Source organism: Schistocerca cancellata, chromosome 5 (assembly GCF_023864275.1).
Source record: "Schistocerca cancellata isolate TAMUIC-IGC-003103 chromosome 5, iqSchCanc2.1, whole genome shotgun sequence".
NCBI classification, from domain to species: Eukaryota; Metazoa; Arthropoda; class Insecta; order Orthoptera; family Acrididae; genus Schistocerca; species Schistocerca cancellata.
Genome location: NC_064630.1, coordinates 672,510,048 through 672,526,859, shown reverse-complemented (window position 1 = coordinate 672,526,859; position 16,812 = coordinate 672,510,048).

Below are 16,812 nucleotides of genomic sequence, written 5' to 3'. Positions count from 1 at the left end.
TATCGGGATTCATTTTTCGATCATTAGTTGCATTGCTTATATCAAGATGGAGAATGAAGAGCTCAGGATGTCAAGTTCCACTTCCATAAGAAGGCTATCGTTGTTGAACATGCTGGTTTTGGCCTCCAGACGTTGAGGATTTTCGAACCCTCGTTTGTTTTGCCGTTGGGCGGTGCGGCGGATGCCTTTCAACTATACGAAAATGTTGTCAATCACGTTTCAGAAACGTGGAAGTCGTTCGAAGCCTACCGTGTCCGTCAGACTAAAATTGAAATGAGGAAATACGAGCCCTCTTACTTGTGAGACGCCCGCTAAACCCGCTGGGCAGAACAGGTGATTGGGATTATGGAAAGGGTCAGTTTCACTTAAAAAAAAACGGTTCAAATGGCTCTGAGCAGTATGGGACTTAACTGCTACGGTCATCAGTCCCCTAGAACTTAGAACTACTTAAACCTAACTAACCTAAGGACAGCACACAACACCCAGCCATCACGAGGCAGAGAAAATCCCTGACCCCGCCGGGAATCGAACCCGGGAACCCGGGCGTAGGAAGCGAGAACGCTACCGCACGACCACGAGATGCGGGCAGTTTCACTTCAAAACTGTAATTTATTGTGATTTAATAGCACCTTTAAACCAAAACGGTACATAGCCGAACTTTTACAACTACGAGTTTCAAAATCCAATTCTTTCACGGCTGAAGCTCTCCAAACAAGTAATCTTAAGATGTAACAAGATAAATAGAAGATAAATTTCAAGTGACCGAAGACATGCCTCAAGGCAAAAGAGGGTAGAACAAACATAAACAAGGAAAACTACAAACGGCTGAAGGCCACAATTAAATTTCAAAATTTTAAAATATATTACCATAATCCTTTAAGGCAGAAGGCCGCAGTGTTTTCGTTTAAGGGGAAATTTGAGACTAAGGCTTTAAGCGGCTGAAGGCCCATAGCTGATTTTCCAAAAATGCAAAAATACCTTAATCTTTAAGTTTTCAATGGCCGAACGCACACTAAATGAGAAAGCAACGCAACGACAATAACTAAATTTAAGAAAAAGGATTTAAGCGGCTGAAGGCCCACAATTGATTTACATAAATTGATTTACATAAAACACAACAATTTTTTTTCTTTTAAAGCATTGGCTATAATAGATTACCAACAGACCATTAAACACCCATGAAAAGGACAGTATAGACAACGGCACTCAGACGCCTCCAGGGGGGGGGGGGGGGAGGGGGGGCTGCCCTGGAAAAATTTACGTTCACTTAGGTGAGACAGGTGGTGGGCTCAACTACACTTGATCCGTCGGTAACCCAGCCAAGAGACAGTCAAGACCAACCAATCAAAGGACTTGCTTGCCACCAATCGGTACATAGAAACTCAAAGACCAAACTGTTACGGATGTGATTATCCACAATGAAATATGTATTAAGCTGTCAAAACTGCACACCATGTTGGACAGCGACAACAAGTGAGGAAGGGACGCTGCCTGAAATTACGTTAGTGGCCAGGGCAGGTAACCAAAACACTAACGGCCACAAGGCAGAAAATTCCGCTGGCGCACTTTAATTTTAGTGAACCAATATATTTAATTCCACCACAACAGCGGTTCTAGGCGCTTCAGTCTGGAACCGCGCGACCGCTACGGTCGCAGGTTCGAATCCTGCCTCGGGCATGGCTGTGTGTGATGTCCTTAGGTTAGTTAGGTTTAAGTAGTTCTAAGTTCTAGGGGACTGATGATATCAGATGTTAAGTCCCATAGTGCTCAGAGCCATTTGAACCATTTTCCACCACTACAAACACACGGTGTTGCTCACAGGAAAAGCTCCCCAACAGCGAACCACTGAAACGAACGACACAATATGAATGGACGTAGCTTGGGTACTTAACACACCACTCAACTTTGACGTCCTGGGTCGGTGAGCCACGAAGCTTGTAGCGATCAGACAGCTCCACACACGCTCCAGCACTGTGCAGGGACCGCCAGTGGACCCAGCCGACTGCACCGCACGGAAATGTCTTCCCTGGTCCGCACCAACCGACCGACTGCCCTCAGAATACCGACATCTGAAATAGTGGTCAGTGAAAATAACGCCAACTACACACACAACCTGACAAACACTTGCACGAAGACCTGAACGATACCAAAAAGTAAATAAGCACGCATGAAGACAAATCGGAAGTCGATGCGCGCACACACACAGCCGACTCTTGAACGATCGGCGAGCCAAAAAGTGTCGTCCGGTAGGCCGACTGACCGACGATCCACCGAGACAGTGGCCCGGCTCAAGTGATGCGTGGCGGCAGTGGTCGGGCGAGATATGTCGACACAGACCTCACTGCTCCAACCTGACTGCACGAGTTCTGCATTGCAACTCCCCAAGTGGCAGGTCTGGACTGTGCTCCAGAGGCGTTGCAACTGACTGGCAGCCCCAACTCGCTACCGGAACTGGCTTACGACAGACAACGACTGGGAAGTACTAGCAGTCGAGCAAAGATACTACGAGAGGGGATATATTGATACGCGCTGCTAGCGCTGCTCACGGTCGGGCAAACCTGCAACTCAGTGACACCAGTAATTTAAATTAACGTAGTGAGGTGGAAGTATGTTAAAATCAGGGTGTAAAATACACGATGGCGGGAACATGAGCCACGCACGGCTCAACTTGGTTATTGGCGGCTGTCATCATGTACGATGGCCACGTGCGCACTTGTTCAGACTATGCTGAGGAATGACGTGTCCATTCTGAATGTCTCCAATGCAAACTTACTCAGATGTCGATCGGAGACGTCGCTCTCCCTGCGGCGCCCTTGTGTTGTATCCGTCCGCGGTTGGGCTGCCTGCTGCGCCTACTCTGAAGAGCCATCACTGGCGTCAACTTCTCTCGACGACGTGATGGACGTTCTACGAGGTGCATTCAAGTTCTAAGGCCTCCGATTTTTTTTTCTCCGGACTGGAAAGAGATAGAAACATGCGTATTGTTTTAAAATGAGGCCGCATTCATTGTCAATACGTCCCAGAGATGGCAGCACCGTATGGCAGATGGAATTTTACCACCAGCGGCGAGAATGAGAAATGTTTTAAATACTTGAAATGGCGACGTTTTCCTTACTTGAACAGCGTGCAATCATTCGTTTTCTGAATTTGCGTGGTGTGAAACCAATTGAAATTCATCGACAGTTGAAGGAGACATGTGGTGATGGCGTTATGGATGTGTCGAAAGTGCGTTCGTGGGTGCGACAGTTTAATGAAGGCAGAACATCGTGTGACAACAAACCGAAACAACCTCGGGCTCGCACAAGCCGGTCTGACGACATGATCGAGAAAGTGGAGATAACTGTTTTGGAGGATCGCCGAATGACTGTTGAACAGATCGCCTCCAGAGTTGGCATTTCTGTGGGTTCTGTGCACACAATCCTGCATGACGACCTGAAAATGCGAAAAGTGTCATCCAGGTGGGTGCCACGAATGCTGACGAACGACCACATGGCTGCCCATGTGGCATGTTCCCAAGCAATGTTGACGCGCAACGACAGCATGAATGGGACTTTCTTTTCGTCGGCTGTGACAATGGATGAGACGTGGATGCCATTTTTCAATCCAGAAACAAAGCGGCAGTCAGCTCAATGGAAGCACACATATTCATCGCCACCAAAAAAATTTCGGGTAACCGCCAGTGCTGAAAAAATGATGGTGTCCTAGTTCTGGGACAGCGCGGGCGTAATGCTTACGTTCCAAAGAGCACTACGGTAACAGGTGCATCCTACGAAAATGGTTTGAGGAACAAATTCCTTCCTGCACTGCAACAAAAATGTCCGGGAAGGGCTGCGCGTGTGCTGTTTCACCAAGACAACGCACTCGCACATCGAGCTAACGTTACGCAACAGTTTCTCCGTGATAACAACTTGGAAGTGATTCCTCACGCTCCCTACTCACCTGACCTGGCTCCTAGTGACTTTTGGCTTTTTCCAACAATGAAAGACACTATTCGTGGCCGCACATTCACCAGCCGTGCTGCTATTGCCTCAGCGATTTTCCAGTGGTCAAAAGAGACTCCTAAAGAAGCCTTCGCCGCTGCCATGGAATCATGGCGTCAGCGTTGTGAAAAATGTGTACGTCTGCAGGGCGATTACGTCGAGAAGTAACGCCAGTTTCATGGGCTTCGGGTGAGTAGTTAATTAGAAAAAAAATCGGAGGCCTCAGAACTTGAATGCACCTCGTATCTCTTTCTCCTACAGTGCCGCCGACAGCAGCAATAAGTCATCTGTCCCGATCTCATAGCTGTTGATTACGGAGCTGTACCGACCTCCACAAATCAGAAGACAGTAGTCTGTCATCCAACACAGAACAGAAAGTTAGGAAGCAACAATCTATGAGGCAACAGAAAAGACAGTGCCGTGCCCTGTTTGATGACTACCTCCATCGGATATGAGCACGGGACGACCCTCTTTCTGATGATGTGCTGTCTGCGGTGCTCTGACGCTGGACGACACGACGTCTGTGCCCACCACTGCCTCTTTTCGGCATCCACATGTGGACTCCGACCGTCTGCTGCCTGCATCTGGTACGGATGGTCCCCTTTCTGTGTCGGACGCGCTGCATGTGAGTGCCTCTAAAAGTTTTCCATTGAACGGCCCTCTCAGGCTCCAGTCTCCTGGGCGGATGACGTCGATGCTGAGGATGGACGTTGTGGGTGTTTACAGTGCGATGGAAGCCCCTTGGTGGAGTCGATTCCCTCCCTGTCACGGTGATGTTCCCTTCCATGGGGACCTAGCGGGAGCTCTTCGTGCTTCCTCCATCTTTTCATTGTCCACTCAACTGCCGATGGCAGCTTTTCAAACTTATCGTATATCTGCGGTGAATGTCAATAACATTTGCGTGTGCAAGAACTGGCATTACTCCATGAAACTCTACAAGCTGTGGACGTTGATGTTGCCCTGCTTCAGGAGGTGCATTTCGCAAGTTGTCGTACTCCTCATGGCTCTACAGCACACGTTTCCCGTACTTCCCCTACTGGCAGTGGTGTGGTGATCCTCTTACGTTACGAGATGGAGTCGCCTGTTTCTATTTGTATATCATCAGTTTCTATTTACTCAGAGCCCTTGAATGCGATTCATCGGTTTTCACAAGACTCTGTCTTGCAGATGAACTAATATAGATACTTGGAGTGAATTTTCAGTTGCGCATCGAAACGAAATTTTACCAAAGTGCCAGTTGCAATTTACGGTCAATGTGGTTTTTTGTAGGGATCTTCAAGATCGCTGGCTCCGTCATTAACCAATGAGCGTCGAGTTGATGTGATAAAAAGGCAGCAACAACGGGCGCTTTGCATCCTGCATTTCAATTGGTTCACTTTCAAATGAGTTTTCACTGTGGAGCGATTTTAAACTCTTTCGAAAATTAAAAGTGTGTGCCGACCAGTTCTCGAATCTTGGACCTCTGCCTTCCACGCACAAGTGCTCTACGGTCTGACCTAGTTAAGCACGACTCACAATCCGTCTTCACAACTCTCATCCACCAGTACCTCCCCTCCTGGCTTCCAAACTTCACAGAAGTTCTCTTGCATACCTTACGGCTGGAAGAAATGATATTGCGGAGCCTTGGTCTAGCCACAGCCTTGGGAATTTTCACTCTGCAGCAGAGTCTCCGCTGATTAAAACTGTGTACCGGACAGGGAGATGTCATTCTAGCAGTATTAAGCTGTGAAGGCGGTTCGTGAATCGTGATTAAGTATCTCAGTCCGTACAGCATTTGCCCACGAAAGAACAGGCCACAGGTCCGGGTCTTGGTCCGGTACGAAACTTCGATCACTCTGGAAGTTACAGGTTCGTTTCAGTTGGAATTCTGAAGCATTATTTTCAACGTGATTTCTTTTTTCGTTTGGGTTAAAACTTTATTTTGAAACTAATTACCTGAAAACTCCGCTGGAGAAAAGCCTTTGCTGCGCTACTTCTGAACATGAACTTCAATTACGTACATTACTTTTGATGTGTGTGGTGCCAGTCCATCCAAATTGAATCTGACTATCTGCAAATGAAACTGAACACAAAGAATCGCTATCAACAGTACAATATCTCGTCAAATAATCACACCACAACTGCTAATTGCGCCCATTGAAACTGTGCCCTGTTGAAATTGCACCTACTGAATTATATGAAAATTTTACAAATGAATACAGGTCGGAACTTCTTCTTACGTTCTTTGTTTAGGCCCAAGAGCTGTTTCCCACCTGCTGCAGATGACCCAGCTCTGCCCTGTTTGCTTAACTGCATAATATATTGAACTGCGTGTACCTGAAATAAATCATTGTTCTGCTAATTGTCTTTTCATTTATTTTAAGCTGATTTGCCAGATGAGACTTTTTCTATTTTCCCAAAAAAGAAAATGGTTCAAATGGCTCTGAGCACTATGTGACTGAACATCTGAGCTCATCAGTCCCCTAGAACTTAGAACTAATTAAACCTAACTAACCTAAGGACATCACACATATCCATGTCCGAGGCAGGATTGGTACCTGCGACCGTAGCGGAGGGGCGGTTCCAGACTGAAGCGCCTAGAATCGCTCGGTCACTCCGGCCGGCCCCGAAAATGCAGCTAGTTGTTCAAGCGTTGGTGCAAGGCGTGACCGGTGGCGGACTACTCCCGTCGAAGGCCCGGAGAGGCGAAACTAAATGAGGCCCACGGTCTGCTTACAAACTGATGTATTTGTTCGTAAAACAATATGTAAAATATAACTAATAAAGATGTAACGGCTGACAAAAAAACAAGTATTTTTAAAGTCTGCATTCTACGCTCTAGTAATTGTATTACGAATCATCATATAATACAGCAATAAACGCATAGAATGCAAAGAAGTAATAAAGAATACAAAAGAAAATCATTCTTTATTTTATGTGTCAATTGTATTACGAATCATCATATAATACAGCAATAAACGCGTAGAATGCAAAGAAGTAATAAAGAATACAAAATAAAACCATTCTTTATTTTATGTGTCTGGAAATAAAGTTGGTACAGTTACGATATTATTTGGTATCATACTTAGTACGAGGTAGTAGTTATTACTGGTATTATCGTAGTATATGACTGCGAGTCTTTATTTTACTGAAATTTCATTGTAAATTTCTACCAGACTCCCCAACGCTACAGCCACAGCGTCGTCGGAAGCTTCAAGCATAAATTTTGTTTCAACAATTTGGAAAATTTTGGTTATTTCCTCCATGGCCTTGTATCATTGGCACAGTTCTTGTATAAATTCGTCTGTGCATCCAGACTTTGATCGACGAGCTTCTTCTTCAATAGATAAACCGGCATCATGAGCTAGTTAACCCGGCATTGTTCTGCTTACTGGCCTTATTTCTCGTCGCTCAATATCAATGTCCATATCATTGCATTTCGTAGTGCCCATAACTGTATTTTCTCGCGTCACTAAAAATTCATTTAGGAATGTTAATTTTGCTAGTCAATAATGGCTCTGAGAACTATGGGACTCAACTTCTAAGGTCATTAGTCCCCTAGAACTTAGAACTAGTTAAACCTAACTAACCTAAGGACATCACACACATCAATGCCCGAGGCAGGATTCAAACCTGCGACCATAGCGGTCTCGCGGTTCCAGACTGCAGCGCCTGGAACCGCACGGCCTTTTCCTAATCCTTTACCAAAGGTATTTTTGGAGACTGTAGATATTGTTACACTAAATTTAAATCCTCCATTATAGCGTGCGAAAACCTGATATACGTAGGTCAGAAAGACAAAATCACGTATAGCTCTAAGAAGCAAGCTTGCTGCACTTGTATTAATGTTTGTCTTGGATGAATCTTCCACACCTTCCCAAAGTGCTCAGAATTGTTTCGAAGTTTTCTTTTATGACTTTAACTGAATTGCAATGAGCACTCCAGTGCGTACCAGACAACAGTTTCAAACTTTTCCCTGTCCTTTTTTTTCCTGGAAGTAATTCCCATCTATATGTAGCACACGAGAAGATTAATTAATTATAACTTCTCTAGATTACCAAAATGGTGACACTAGAGGGAACACATGAGAGTGCACGAATTCCACAAAGATTTAACGAATGATTAGCACAGGGACTGAACAGACCTTTTGAACTAACTGGTCGAATGTTGCGTTGTACTTATCCGTTTACTCCTGACACTCATGCGGCATTGTCATAACTTTGAGCCCTGCACAATGCAGTATCCAGTCAACGTTCTTCGAGCTGCTGTTCAATATCTTTCGACATATCTTCTGCAGCCTTTCTCGACATAAAAAAAGCTAAGCATTCTTGAACTTATACAGTGTCTCATCATTACCATTTTTCCCTTTTTTTCAGTGCCATTTACGTCAAAGTCTTAATTAAAATTACATATAGAAGGCTTTTAACATGTCTTTGTAGTGTCATCCATAATTATCAGTACGTCGAATCTTGATTCAACACTTTGATTATAAAGACGTTGAAGAAATCATCCAACTATTTGCAAAAAAAAAAAAAAAAAAAAAAAAAAAAAAAGTTTATTTGCCCTTGACCTAGGTCTCGATGTTTCTAAAAATAGCTTCTTCAGAAGGAGTGGGTTTTGTTATATCACGTGGTGGTACATTACATTAGTTGAAATCGAGCGGCTCTTGTCACATATAAAATTAACATAAAACAAGAACATTCTCATTCCATGACTTTAGACAGCAACCAGATTACTTTCAGCGCACTATAGAATAAATGCCGGCCTTTATCTCTGGCATGGTGAGTACTTCACTCATGCGAATATTTTATCTTTTGACCCCTGTTATAATTTTATGTTGACAGGAGCCTTTAACAGTGGGCATTACCAGTGGCATTCATTCTGTAGTACGCTGAATACAATCTGGCTGATGTCTAAGCCTATGAACATGTGATAATTCTTGATTTCCAGTCAATTTTATGTATGGCAAGAGCCGCTCGGCTGCAGCTAATGTAATGTAGCACCATGTGATGTAAAAGGCCCACACCTTCTGAAGAAGATATTTTTAGAAATATAGAAACCTAGGTCAAGGGCTGGTAAACCTTTGTACTGCAGCTGGTTGGCTGGTTTTTCCAACCTCTTCATATTTGTATAGTTGCTGATTCGAAGCCATGTTAAAGACTTTGATTATACTTTCCTTCACCATCTTTATTTGCTCGACGAGCGGAAAGGTATTGAGATAAATATCCAGCATGTGATTTAGCCTCTTCAGTCTTTCCTTTTCTTATCTTTCTTTTCATAGAACCAGATGCGTGAATTCTTTCGTAAAAAGAAACGAAAAGTTCGCAGGCTCGTAATAGAGAGTAGACAGGTACCTTCATGACCATTAACGAGTGGTCTTTTTCAAATAAATGTTGTATGTATCTTTTACACTACGGCAGACAATAAAGCTTTTTTTCAGTGGATGAAAAGATTATTTTTATTCTTTTATTTGATAAACCATTCACGGTTTGTTAAACATGATGATTCAACTAATTGTTACTCATTTCGATTTCACATAATGGTGTTATTTGCTGTAAAAAGTGTAAAGAAAGAATAATGTTTCGAAAGGAACCAGAACTTGAAATGTCCATGCGTATTTGATCCTAACAGTACGTACCAAAATATTTCAAGGTAACAATAAACTAGTTGGAAACGTAGGTACTACATTTTTTGTCTCTATTTAGACACACGATAATACAGTCATTGTGTGAATTAAGACGCCACAACAAAAATTAAAATTGCGTTAATTATTTGTACTACTAATAGAGTTTTATGAGGAATAAAATGAAATGAACGCGAAATTCAAAGTATTCTAGAGTACATGTGCTAGCGGACCGTTTCCGTTTTGCCCGTTATGATGGGTATTCCCCGAGAGTTTCAAATGGAAGTCCCGCAGCGGCTACCACCTTCATTGGTCTCGTAACAGGTTACAAGTTACAACGTAATTTGATTACCCTCCTCGCTACTACCTAATACGAATGTTGCACCTCTTATAAACCTATCCTCTGATAATTTCCCTGTTGTTCAGATCTATTCCTCATGTATTTTTCGCGCGGAAGTCGCCATAGAGCGAGCGGGGTGCGTTCCCTCATGGCACTGACTGTAGCTAGGTAAATATTTATGGGTTATAGGTTGTGTGCAGCAGAAAAACATTACAAAACATTTTTCTACAGTCACTTTCGGCATATAAAGTCTAGACGACTCAAGAGTTGATTTTGATGTCTACATTGGGTAAAAATATTTGCTTAAATCAAATGGCTAGTTCATCTAGTACGGTTTTCATATTCATAAAATAAACTATATGTTAATTATGTGCAACCTTTCGAAAAGTGACTTTTGAAATGTATTCCTTGAGTTAAAAAATAAATGAATCACTGGTAATATCTTCTCTGCCCTTACACGTGTATTTTTAACCAGTAGTTACATTACGCCTGTTTATATGTCACAGGTCTGTGTCTAGCAGACGACTGGTTATAGTTCTACAGTTTTTGAGCTTCACGAAACGTTTTACAAAAACTCTGAAAAAATTTAACACACCCACTGACAAATGACAGGGTTTGATTGTAGGTAAGTAGGTACTTACGTTTATACATTACTGGCCATTAAAATCGCTACACCACGAAGATGACGTACTACAGACGCGAAATTTAACCGACAGGAAGAAGATGCTGTGATATGCAAATGATAAGCTTTCCAGAGCATTCACACAAGGCTGGCGCCGCTGGCGACACCTACAACGTGCTGACATGAGGAAAGTTTCCAACCGATTTGACCAGCGCTGCCTGGTGAAACGTTGTTGAGGTGCCTCGTGTAAGGAGGAGAAATGCACACCATCACGTTTCCGACTTTGATAAAGGTCGGATTGTAGCCTATCCCGATTGCGGTTTATCATATCGCGACATTGCTGCTCGCGTTGGTCGATATCGAATGACTATTAGCAGATTATGGAATCGGTGGGTTCAGGAGGGTAATACGGAACACCGTGCTGGATCCCAACGGCCTCGTTTCACTAGCAGTCGAAACGACAGGGATCTCATCCGCATGGCTGCAACGGATCGTGCAGCCCGTCTCGATCCCTGAGTCAACAGATGGGGACGTTTGCAAGACAACAACATCTCCACGAACAGTTCGACGACGTTTGCAGCAGCATGGACTATCAGCTCGGAGATCATGGCTGCGGTTACCCTTGACGCTGCATCACAGACAGGAGCGCCTGCGATGGTGTCCACGACGAACGTGGGTGCACGAATGGCAAAACGTCACTTTTTCGGATAAATCCAGGTTCTGTTGACAGCATCACGGTGGTCGAATCCGTGTTTGACGACATCGCGGTGAACGCACATTGGAAGCGTGTATTCGTCATCGCCATACTGGCGTATCACCCGGCGTGATGGTATGGGTTACACGTCTCCCTCACCTCTTCTTTGCATTGACGGCACTTTGAACAGTGGACGTTACATTTCAGATGTGTTACGACCCGTGGCTCTACCCTTCATTCGATCCCTGCGAAACCCTACATTTCAGCAGGGTAATGCACGACCGCATGTTGCAGGTCCTGTACGGGTCTTTCTGGATACAGAAAATGTTCGACTGCTGCCATGGCCAGCACATTCTCCAGGTCTCTCGCCATTTGAAAACGTCTGTTCAATGGTGGCCAAACAACTGGCTCGTCACAATACGCCAGTCACTACTATTGATGAACTGTGGTATCGTGTTGAAGCTGCATAGGCAGCTGTACCTGTACGCGCCATCCAAGCTCTGTTTGACTCAATACCCAGGCGTATCACGGCCGTTATTACGGCCAGAGGTGGTTGTTACGGGTACTGATTTCTCAGGATCTATGCACCCAAAATTGCGTGAAAATGTAATCACATGTCAGTTCTAGTATAATATATCTGTCCAATGAATACCCGTTTATCATCTGCATTTCTTTTTGGTACAGCAATTTTAATGGCCAGTAGTGTATTTTGCGTATGTATGGATCCTCAAATTAGAAACTGCAACTTACTCATTGGAGATATTTTGGCCTTATTTGGGATTTTACTAAAAACGATCTGGCACTGAGAGGCCTCCAAATCTTGCGGCTCTCGAGATTTGGAGGTCCCCAGGACGAGATACCCTGTTCCCCTAGGGATGGAGGTTACCGTTGAAACAACCAACTTTCTGTTACTCCGGTTAACCTGACTGTTAAAACCCCTCAAAAATACCTTGTTTCTGAAATAATAGATTTTAGGTTTTTTATTGCTATTACTTCAAGTAATAATCCTAGACTTCGAACACAGATTTAAAAATTCTAATGAACGTGAAAGAGTAGGAAATCGCGATATATATGGGATTGAACCTGCGGCAGGAATTGGCCACATCGTCTCCAGCAAACATTGTGAAGGTGAGGAAGACGGCCACGGTGACGGCGAGAACGAAAGTCACAAACTGAAGACTTCCCTGCATCGTCACTCTTCGATGGTATCAATTTTTCACCCTGCAGCAACCACGGTATTGAGGGTTCACTTATTATCCCAAGTGTATTGCACGTAACTAAAATTATACAAATATCAATCAAATTTAGCTTCTGCTCCTATAAGCACAGTGGATGTTTTCTCCTTGTATGATGTCGCAAGTTGGTTGTGCCTGCTCGGGTTTCTAAACTCTTAACGGAACGTTGTACTTCATGGCTATCTCGCTACGTAAAATCCTTCCAAATCATGGATGGTACCAATGTGTATTACAACTGACGTTCCAGGACGACAGCGAAATACTACCGTACAGCCCAGGTGAGGGCAAGACTTGCACACCGCACGTAATCTCTACGACATCTTCTGACAGGCCACGGTCACATTGCGACAGATGCATAATGGCCTCAGCAGTGCTGTACCATTTCGTACGGCATATGTTTTTAACTGTCGGTGGTGTCATTTAAAACAGCACTGATCACTTTTACTATCAATTAAGTGACTCCCAAAATGGGGGGGGGGGATGAGAGGGGGGCGGGCGTTCGATAAAATCTCACCAAATCCCATCTAAAGGGAAAGGGGTGGGGGGTTGAAAATTTCATGTCAACTATTTAATTCCAAGAATATACGAATGTTGGAACTTTAGCAGTGGCAACTATTTATTTACAGCTCGTACAAAATAGATACGCGTTTCAAAGTTTTACTGACCTTCAAAGTAGTCACCTGCATTGTCTATAACATGTTGCCAGCGATGTGAAAGTCGTAGGATACTCTTAGCAGTGCCAGTTGTGTTGACAATTCGAGCGGCGCTGTCCTTTGCTCGACGAATTTGTACCAGTTCTGGAGCGAATGCCGTGAAGCGTTCCCTTCAGCTTAGAAGTCGAGTTGAACTTACGAGGGCTTAAATCAAGGGATTGCAGTAGGTGTTACAGCACTTAACAGCCTCACCAGTCAAACAAATTAGTAAAGGCTTGCACTGTGCGTGCTTGAGCATTGTCCTGTAAAATGATGGTCGGGTCCTACAGAAAGTGTCATCACTTCTGTCTCTATGCTGCTCATTTATGAAACACAACCTACGACCAGCTTCACGGCTTCGTGCGGTCTGTGCCACACTCGAACCCTCCCATCAGGTCTTACAAACTAAACTCAGGACTCAACTGACCAGGACACTGTTTTCCAGTCGTAAGGGTCCAAGTGATATGCTTACGAATCCAGGAGAGGGTTTGCAGGCGATGTCGTTTTGTTAATTAAGGAACTCATTTCGGTCGTCTGCTGCCATAGCCCATTAACGTCAGATTTCACCGTACTGCCCTGAAGGATACGTTCGTCGTACGTCTCGTATTGATTTCTGCGGTTATTGCACGTACTGCTGTCTGTTGGAACTGAAACTTTACGCAAATGGGGTGCAGTGGTTGCACACTGGACTCGCATTCGGGAGGACGACGGTTCAATCCCGCGTCCTGCCATCCTGATTTAGGTTTTCCGCGATTTCCCTAAGTCGCTTCTTGCAAATGCTGAGATGGCTCCTTCTACAGGGCACGGCCGACTTCCTTCCCCATCCTTCCCTGAGACCGATGACCTCGCTGTTTGGTCTCTTCCCTCAAATCAAACCAACTCTACGCAAACGCCGTTGCTGTCGGTCGTTAAGTGAAGGATGTCGGCCATTGCGTTGTCTGTGGTCAGAGGTAATGTCTAAAATTTGATATTTTCGGCACACTCTTGACACAATGGATCTCGGAATACTGAATTTTCTAACGATTTCCAAAACTGGTTTTTCCACACGTCTAACTTCACCTACCATTCCGTGTTCAAAGTCCATTAATTCCCGTCGTGCGGCCGTAATCACCTTGGAAACCTTTCTATATAATCACCTGAGTGCAAATGACACTCTGTCACCGCACTGCCCTTCTATACCTTGTGTAAGCGATGCTGCCGCCATGTGTATGTTCAAAAATGGCTCTGAGCACTATGGGACTTAACTTCTGAGGTCATCAGTTCCCTAGAACTTAGGACTACTTAAACCTAACTAACCTAAGGACAGCACACACATCCATGCCCGAGGCAGGATTCGAACCTGCGACCGTAGCGGTCGCGTGGTTCCAGACTGTAGTAGCGCCTAGAACCGCTCTGCCGCACCGGCCTGCTCATATGTATGTGACACATCGTTATCCCAAGTCTTTTGTCACCGCAGTGCATACCTCAAAGCCTTCAATATAGCGGCGAGGCTGGTCCATCAGTCCGCAAATGCTTCTTTTGTTCATTAAATGGTGATACAGAACTATGCCAAAGACCCTCCGTGGGGATGCCGTTGTTCACAGACTATCCCAATCCGTCTAGTCCTTTAACAAAAATGGAATGGGAAGTGAATAGTGGCAGTAAACTGGCTTAACAAGGGAACCATATCAGAATTTGATTGAAGTGTTTTAAGGGATTCGTGAATAACTTACATCAGGAGGGCGCCACTGAGATTTCAATCATACTGTTCCCGAATGCGTTCTAGTATTTTCACCACTACGCTGTTTTGCTCAGTTTCTCCAGTGAATGTTAAGAAAGTACTGATTAAGTGCTCATGATATTTTAATACGTTCAGATGGCTCTGAGCACTATGGGACCTAACCCCCAGTCATCACGAGGCAGAGAAAATCCCTGACCCCGCCGGGAATCGAACCCGGGAACCCGGGCGCGGCAAGCGAGAACGATACCACACGAGCACGAGCTGCGGACTATTTTAATACGTCCTCTGATTCCAGTTAACTAATGATAGCTTGGAAAGGAAAAACAGAGACCTATTTAACGGCTTCTCTTATTCAGCTGCCAGTGGAGATAGAAGCACTTGCTACAAGAACAATAACTAATTCTGGCACAGTGTCTAAAAGCTTAGTGAAGTGACTTTTTAATTTGAAATGCTCCTTTGTTTGTCCCGCACGAGCAGTTATTACTTGCGTGCATACACTCACGAGCCAAGGCGCCTCGGGCAAACGCTGCTACATGTAATGAACGCAGGAGCTGTATGCGACAGCTTTCATTCCGTTGACGAGGCGCACACTCGGGTTACAATTACTGTTTGGTTTAATAATACTATAGGGGTTACCTCTCATACATGTATGCAGAAATTATTGCTTCAAATGTTTTTTCACTTGGCTTATTCTACAGGCACGTTTCTCTTGACATTTTCTGAGTTGCATTACATGGCGTATGTGTTGGCATACGGAACGCGAAATACACTCCTGGAAATGGAAAAAAGAACACATTGACACCGGTGTGTCAGACCCACCATACTTGCTCCGGACACTGCGAGAGGGCTGTACAAGCAATGATCACACGCACGGCACAGCGGACACACCAGGAACCGCGGTGTTGGCCGTCGAATGGCGCTAGCTGCGCAGCATTTGTGCACCGCCGCCGTCAGTGTCAGCCAGTTTGCCGTGGCATACGGAGCTCCATCGCAGTCTTTAACACTGGTAGCATGCCGCGACAGCGTGGACGTGAACCGTATGTGCAGTTGACGGACTTTGAGCGAGGGCGTATAGTGGGCATGCGGGAGGCCGGGTGGACGTACCGCCGAATTGCTCAACACGTGGGGCGTGAGGTCTCCACAGTACATCGATGTTGTCGCCAGTGGTCGGCGGAAGGTGCACGTGCCCGTCGACCTGGGACCGGACCGCAGCGACGCACGGATGCACGCCAAGACCGTAGGATCCTACGCAGTGCCGTAGGGGACCGCACCGCCACTTCCCAGCAAATTAGGGACACTGTTGCTCCTGGGGTATCGGCGAGGACCATTCGCAACCGTCTCCATGAAGCTGGGCTACGGTCCCGCACACCGTTAGGCCGTCTTCCGCTCACGCCCCAACATCGTGCAGCCCGCCTCCAGTGGTGTCACGACAGGCGTGAATGGAGGGACGAATGGAGACGTGTCGTCTTCAGCGATGAGAGTCGCTTCTGCCTTGGTGCCAATGATGGTCGTATGCGTATTTGGCGCCGTGCAGGTGAGCGCCACAATCAGGACTGCATACGACCGAGGCACACAGGGCCAACACCCGGCATCATGGTGTGGGGAGCGATCTCCTACACTGGCCGTACACCACTGGTGATCGTCGAGGGGACACTGAATAGTGCACGGTACATCCAAACCGTCATCGAACCCATCGTTCTACCATTCCTAGACCGGCAAGGGAACTTGCTGTCCCAACAGGACAATGCACGTCCGCATGTGTCCCGTGCCACCCAACGTGCTCTAGAAGGTGTAAGTCAACTACCCTGGCCAGCAAGATCTCCGGATCTGTCCCCCATTGAGCATGTTTGGGACTGGATGAGGCGTCGTCTCACGCGGTCTGCACGTCCAGCACGAACGCTGGTCCAACTGAGGCGCCAGGTGGAAA